Source organism: Penaeus monodon, chromosome 8 (genome assembly GCF_015228065.2).
Source record: "Penaeus monodon isolate SGIC_2016 chromosome 8, NSTDA_Pmon_1, whole genome shotgun sequence".
Taxonomy (NCBI): Eukaryota; Metazoa; Arthropoda; class Malacostraca; order Decapoda; family Penaeidae; genus Penaeus; species Penaeus monodon.
The window spans coordinates 10,546,383-10,553,882 of record NC_051393.1 but is presented as its reverse complement, the minus strand read 5'-3'; the positions used below and the strand labels follow the sequence as shown (position 1 = coordinate 10,553,882).

General features: G+C 46.2%; 1 protein-coding gene across 2 annotated transcripts in view; it reads right to left on the bottom strand.

Annotated features, from left to right (window-relative positions):
• The window catches only part of LOC119576140 (SH2 domain-containing protein 4B-like), a 164,695-nt gene that overhangs the window by 156,467 nt on the left and 728 nt on the right, over positions 1 to 7,500 (bottom strand). The window lies entirely within an intron of this gene.

Sequence of the window (7,500 nt, the reverse complement as noted above, 5' to 3'; positions counted from 1 at the left end):
GACGACACCAACGTCACGTACACAGCTGTCACTCCTGCACCCAACTGACCTAGCAGATGGCACTGGCACTGGGACTGGCACTGTCACGTGACTCGCTGGCACTCTGTCCCAAAGCCTGGCGACCTTGCAACCTTTCAGTAAGCCAGCATCTGGTTAAGCCACCGCTTTCCTTATCTCTCTATCTATTTTTACCTATCTCTCCTGTTTCTCCCTCTCCCTCTTCCTCCCCTCTCGCTCGCTCGCTCTCCCGCCCACTCTCCCTCTCTATCCCTCTTACCCCATCCTCCCTCCCCTCTCTCTCTCCCTTTCTCTCTTCCCTTCTCTTTCCTTCGTCTTTCGGGAGATCGACGGGCCATCTGCCAATAGGTCAACGCACGCGAGGCAGGACAGACGGAGAGACGCGAACTGACGAACACACATCGGGAGGAGCAAAGGACTGGGAGATGTAAAAGAGGGGATAGAGAGAGATGTGGAGAGAGAGGAAGAAGGAGATGGAGGGGGAGTGAGGGAGATGGAGAGGAAGAGGAAGAGGGAGGAAGGGAGAAAGGGAAAGGAAGGGGAGTGGAGAAGGAGGGAGGGAGGGAGGGGGAGGGAGAAAGAGAGAGAGAGAGAGAACGAGTTACACTTCCTTCCTTGGCCTCATTTCCATGTCGCGCTGGAGACGTTAATGAGAGGACAACTCACAACCCAAGGGCGCAATCTAACATGCTTATCATCAAGGAAACCATCTGCTCTCATATTTTCTTATCATTTATCACGCTTATCATTTCCACGTAATTACATAGCCTACATCAAAGCAATAAATTCCGAGAAAATGCGAGACCAGAAAAAAGGGTCATCAAAGTAATTAGTTAAAATCAGCTAAGTGGCCGAGAAACACGAATGAGAATCGAGTCTTTGTTCCGGCGAGGTCAGCGGGGAAACCTCTACTGTGCCAGGTCAAGGTTGCAACATCAACACTTGCAACGGTCCGGTAATGAGGCAAGCTAGTGCAGGCAACAGATGCAAATGTACGAGCCTGTGCATTACTCGACGGTGCTTGCAACTGGACCTATGAATTCAATTGCATTCTGATATCGGTATCTCATGGTTGCAAAAAAATAAGTATATGAATAAAAAGGAATGAGTGAATTATTAAACTATATAGACAAATACCAGAGAAGTGGAAGGCTGCACATACAGTTACACACAAACAGAAACTCAGAGACAGAGATTAAGAGACAGTCATATACTGAGACACACAAACAGACAGACAGACAGATACACACACACACACACACACACACACACACACACACACACACACACACACACACACACACACACACACACACACACACACACACACACACACACACACACACACACAAGCCAGGGAGCAAGCACCCAGATTACGCCACTCCGACCCGGTCTGACCTTCAACACATACCCGTGCGGTTTCTCTCGCCCGTGATCGTGGGCGTGGTCAGCCCGACTTTCCCATAGGTGTGCGTCATAATCAGGTACCTCAAGATCACCTGCACCTACCACCTACGTATGCAAGACGGGTATACAAGGCGATTCCGACGCCTAGGAAACGTACCCAGAAATCAACTTGTCTCCATACCCCATCAGTAAACAAACAAACAAAAACGCATAAACACCTTCGTCATCCAGTAATTACACAAGCGGAAGTACACTGAACACTGAACGACTCGGTAACGCAGGCAGTATTCCAACTGACAGATATATATATACGACGCTCAAGTGTATTTTATCTACACTGGGCACTTCAAAGACGAGAGATAAGATGACTGTGTGACACGACTTCAAGAACTGCGCCAGGATATAACACCAACATGATTTAAATACATGACAAGTGCTTATACTAGCAATCATAACAAGAACAATCACCATAAAATATCAAAGAAAAAAAATAAATAATAACAATAACAGTATGAATAATCATAACAATACTGATAACTATAACTATAATTAAATTCAAAATCAAAATAATATAAAATAAGCAAAGCAAAAACAGCAGCAACAACAACAAACAACAAACAAAGAGCAAACATGAATACACCACACAAGTATACATATTACAACATGAAACAGGTTCGACATCCTTCTGGAAGTAAAGCCCCCGATTGACCCCGCATTGGAAAACGTGTGTATCAGCTCACCTACAACATGTGACCTACAACCCTGAAGTTAACACATCACAAATGCCCGAAAATAACACAACCTCCAACCGAGAACATAACACAACCTCCAGCCCTAAAGATAACACAACCTCCAACCACGAACATAACACAACCTCCAACCACGAACATAACACAACCTCCAACCACGAACATAACACAACCTCCAACCACGAACATAACACAACCTCCAAACACGAACATAACACAACCTCCAAACACGAACATAACACAACCTCCAACCATGAACATAACACAACCTCCAACCACGAACATAACACAACCTCCAACCACGAACATAACACAACCTCCAACCACGAACATAACACAACCTCCAACCACGAACATAACACAACCCTGAAATACAACACACTACCACAGCAATACCCTCTAAAGTACCGACCTAGGCCTCCACACACCCTCGTTACACAAGCCTATACACCCAGTGATCAACAGCCAATCAGCTATATAACCCGGAATTAACGCGTCCCTTTTCCTAAAAAAAAAATCCCTCTTATCTCCGTTCTCTCTAATCCCGTTTCCCTGTGAATCTCAGACCTTCCTGTGTTATCGTTATCGGCCTCCAGAATCTTACGCGCCTCTCTCCTTATCGGCTTCTCTATGGGCGATCAAGAGGTGATACGAATATCCGGAAGGAGGAGAGTGAGAAAAGGTGTGTGTGTGTGTATGGGGAAGGGGGTTTCTTTGTTTTTACTGAAAATGTGGGGTTTGTGTGTGTCTTTGAGTACGAGTTTGTGAGTATACCTGTGTGAGTGTGTAACGTTTGCGAGAGAGGGAGGGAGAGAGGGAGAGAGAGAGAGAGAGAGAGAGAGAGAGAGAGAGAGAGAGAGAGAGGGAGGGAGGGAGGGAGGGAGGGAGGGAGGGAGGGAGGGAGGGAGGGAGAGAGAGAGAGAGAGAGAGAGAGAGAGAGAGAGAGAGAGAGAGAGAGAGAGAGAGAGAAAGAATGTGTACGCGCGCTCGTGTGCATGTATAGCAATTCGAATTTTCTTAATGCATTCTCCTTTCTATTTTGTAATATTCCTTTCCCTTAAAATCCATCGCTTCTCTCCCTCTTTCCTTTCTGCTTTCACTTTCTTCATAAAACACGCACGCGCATATACACGTACCTACAGGCATGCATACAAACACACACCACAAACCCACTCCGACCCCCCCCCCCAACACACACGCACCGAACCCCCCACCCCCACACCCCTACCCCACCCCCACACACAACTCGTTACAACAGACGCCACCGAACAAGAAACAAGCAATAACCCTCTCGAAAATATTCAATCAAGCACCAACCTGCACAAAGACGGAGCTTCCCTCCCCCCCCCCCTCCCGTAAGGCACACAAGCAGAGAGGATGATGCGCCGCCATTCACAGGTGCACAAGCAGACAATAATAATAAAAAAAAAGGGCCGAGACAACGAAGCGACTAAAAACAAGCCCCCGATGCACACAGGCAGGTTATACGCACTCTTTAAAAGGCCATCGTGCACATGCAGACCACGGCAAGCAATGCAGAATGGGGGAGGGGGAGGAGGAAGAAGGGGGGAAGAGAAGGAGGAAGAGGAAAAGGAGGAGGAGGAGGAAAAGGAGGAGGAGGAGGAGGAGGAGGAGGAGGAGGAGAGGAGGAGGAGGAGGAGGAGGAGGAGGAAGAGGAAAAGGAGGAGGAGGAAGGGAGGAAGAGGAGGAAGAGGAAGGGAGGAAAAGGAGGAGGAGGAAGAGGAAGGAGGAGGAGAGGAAAGAGGAGGGAGGAGGAGATGAGGAGGTAAGGGGAAAGGAGGAGGAGGAGAGGAGGAGGAGGAAGAGGAAAAGAGAGGAAGGGAAGGAAGAGGAGGAGGAGGAGGAGGAGGAGGAGGAGGGGAAGGAGAGGAGGAGGAGGAAGAAGGAGAATAGGAGGAAGAGGGAGAAGAGGAGGAGGAGGGGGAGGAGAGGAGAGGGGGGAGGAGAGAGGAGAGAGAGAGGGGGAGGAGAGAGAGGGGGAGAGAGTGGGGAGGAGGAGAGAGGGGAGGGGAGGGAGAGAGAGGGAGGGGGAGGAGGGAGAGAGGAGGAGGAGAGGAGGAGAGAGAGAGGAGGAGAGGAGAGAGAGCGTAGAGAGAGGGAGAGAAGAAGAGGGAGGGAGAGGAGGAGAGAGGGAGGAGGAAGAAGAGGAGTAGGGGGGAAGAGGGAAGAGAGGGGGGGAGAGGGAAGGGGGAGAGGAGGGGGGAAGGGGAGAGGAGGGGGAGAGGAGAGAGAAAAATAGTTTTGCAAAACGGCCTCAACTACCTAGTTGATATCCAAAATGAGGATCCCTTGTTCATTGTTACGCAATCAAGAGGAATTGCGGTCTTTACTCCAGTTAGAACCACCTACACCCGAGAGACCTTTGATCGGCAGCAAAAATAAGACATTTGATAGCTTCTATAAAGAGCATTCATGGCTACTTGCTGTGCTCGATAACAACATACATATTTGGCTTATCGTAAGTACTGTGCATAGAATAGCATGGTTAAAGCGAGCCCTTGAGTAGTCGCTTATACAATCTTCCAGGATGCAATAATGTAATCCCTTCTGGAGTATCAGAATCTACACAAAAGCTACCATCGTTAATTCAGACTTAACTGGACGCAAAAAAAGAAAAGCATCGTCAAAAGAAGAAGAAGAAGAAGAAGGAGGAGGATGAGGAGGAGGGGGAGGAGGAGGGGAGAGAGAGGAGGAGAGGAAGGAGAAGGAGAGAAGAAGGAGGAGAAGAAGGAGGAGAAGAAAAGGAGGAGAGAGGAGGAGAGAAGGAGGGAAGGAGGAGGGAGAAGAAGGAGGAGAAGAAAAGGAGGAGGAGGAGGAGGAAGGAGGAGGAGGAGGAGGAGGAGGAGAGGAGGGAGGAGAAAGGAGGAGGAGGAGAGAAGGAGAGGAGGAGGAGAAGGAGGAGGAGGAGAAGGAGGAGGAGGAGAGGAGGAGGAGGGAGGAGGGGAGGAGAAGGAGGGGGGAGAGGAGGAGGAGGAAGGAGGAGGAGGAGGAGGAGGAGGAGGAGGAGGAGGAGGAGGAGGAGGAGAGGAGGAGGAGGAGGGGGAGGAGGAGGAGGAGGAGAACGACAAGAAGTAGAAGAAGAGGAAGAAAAGGGAAAGAAGAGGGAGGAGGAGAAAAAGGATGTTAAGGAGGAGAAAGAAGAGAGGAAAGAGAAAAGAAAGAGAAAGAAAAGAAAAGAGAAAGAAAGGAGAAGAAGAGAAAAAGGAGAAAGGAGGAGAAGAGAAGAGGAGAAGAAGGAAAAAGGAAAGGAGAAGGAGAAGGAGAAGGAGAAAGAGAAAGAGGAGAAGGACAAAAGAGAAAGAGGAGAAGGAGAAGAAGGAGAAAGAGAAAGAGAAGAAGGAGAAGGAGGAGGAGGTTAGCGCGTATTGAAGGTGCCGTTACCCTAAGGCGTAAAATAACCTATAACAAAACTGCAAGGGCTGTTAAAGCGTTAACGGACGTGGTCAAAAGAGCGTAACCATCGTTAAGCCACTTCGGCCGACGGTTACTACATGCAAGCGCTGTGAAATCCCCGCACACTTCTTGACTCTCTGAGAATCGACTGGTTTGGGCGTGTCTCTGATACCATACTTATTATGTATATGAATGCCCTTATTAAAAATAATAAATAAATAAATAAATAATATCAAACGAAACAAATCAATCAATAACCATAGTAAAAATAATAATGATAATAATAAAAACAATCATAAAAACAAATAATAATAATAATAAATATAATAATAATAAATAATAATAATAATAATAAATAATAATAATAATAATAAAAATATAATAATAATAATAAATATAATAATAATAATAATAATAATAATAATAATAATAATAATAATAATAATAATATTATTATTATTATTAAAAATCAATAACTGGTACGGAAAGAGAATAGAAAAAAAACGTGGATACAAAGCTTCACCTTATATGCTAGTTCGTCGACTCATTACTGGATCTCCGCCCTCTCCCTCTCCCTCTCCCTCTCCCTCTCCCTCTCCCTCTCCCTCTCCCTCTCCCTCTCCCTCTCCCTCTCCCTCCCCCCTTACATCTGAATTCGAGGACTGACTCACCTGGTCTAGACGACTATCAGGTCGCCCTCGAGATAACACACCTGTGAGGAAGGACCAAGGAGGGGCGGAGGTGGAGGGAGGGAGAGGGGGTAGAATAGCACCTGAGCACAGATTATCTAACAAGTGGATAAAAATATGTCAACCCCGATACCCTGCGTGTTGGAGACGTGAGACGAAGGAAGTCTTCGCTTTGACGGGGACGTGAAAGTCTCTTATGCACATTTCAAGACCCATTGGATATTCAATAATAATTAGCTAAACACCCACAAAATAGAAATATAAATTACAAATGCATGGCAGTCATCGTTTTCCCTGTATGCTACATTTCTCTGGCCACTTCTCGACAGACACACGTTATCTTGCGTAAATGTGAGAGGACTTTGGTGTTGTCTCATCTCTTGACAACAAAACACGGAAAACGCTCATTTGCTTAAAAAGAGTCCTTGCGTACTGGTGTTTCCTAATATATGTTTATCCAAGCCATATCTAAAAATATTGCAACATATACCACAAAAATTCATTCCCTACTCCCAAATGGTACTCGATTTCTCATAACACAGTGAAAAATCACTCAAAATTATCTCTTAAGTGATGCAGATTCACTCAAACAACAGCTTCACCCACTAATGAAAATGATAAGAAGTCTGTAACACACACGCGTCATTAACAAGGCTGGCCAACGCCTATTCCAAAATAAGCTTTTTCCCACGACGAAGCAAGGGAGAAACGCATTAGCAGGAACTGTGTATAAATGTTCAGGGTTTTTCTGTTCCTATTAAGGACGATGAATGGGATAATATAATAACGAGGGGGAAGGAGGAGAAGAGAGAATAACAAGGGAGAGGATTCGGAGAGGGTTTGATCCAACCATTAATTCGATCCGCTGACATTTCCGCCCGGGTGTCACAGATAGGCCTACAGTTAATCTACAAAGATTGTCTCTATCTCAGCGCGCCATTGGGCAGGCACGTCCGCTGAATGGGTAAGCCTATCGAAGGGCTGTGGCGATTTTATGACTATAGACGAGGCCTCAATCGAAAACGGGATATGGTCTACCTTAGACGAATCTGTGGTTTAAAGGCGGATATTGTCAAATGTCAAGTTCGTTATAGGCCTATCTACAACGACTTTATTAACTGCATACGTAATATCACAAGTCTCTAAAAGCATTAGTGAAGGATACACAAGGTTAACCTTATCTCCATACATAATTCTGCATGAATAAAATACTTATGTTTAAA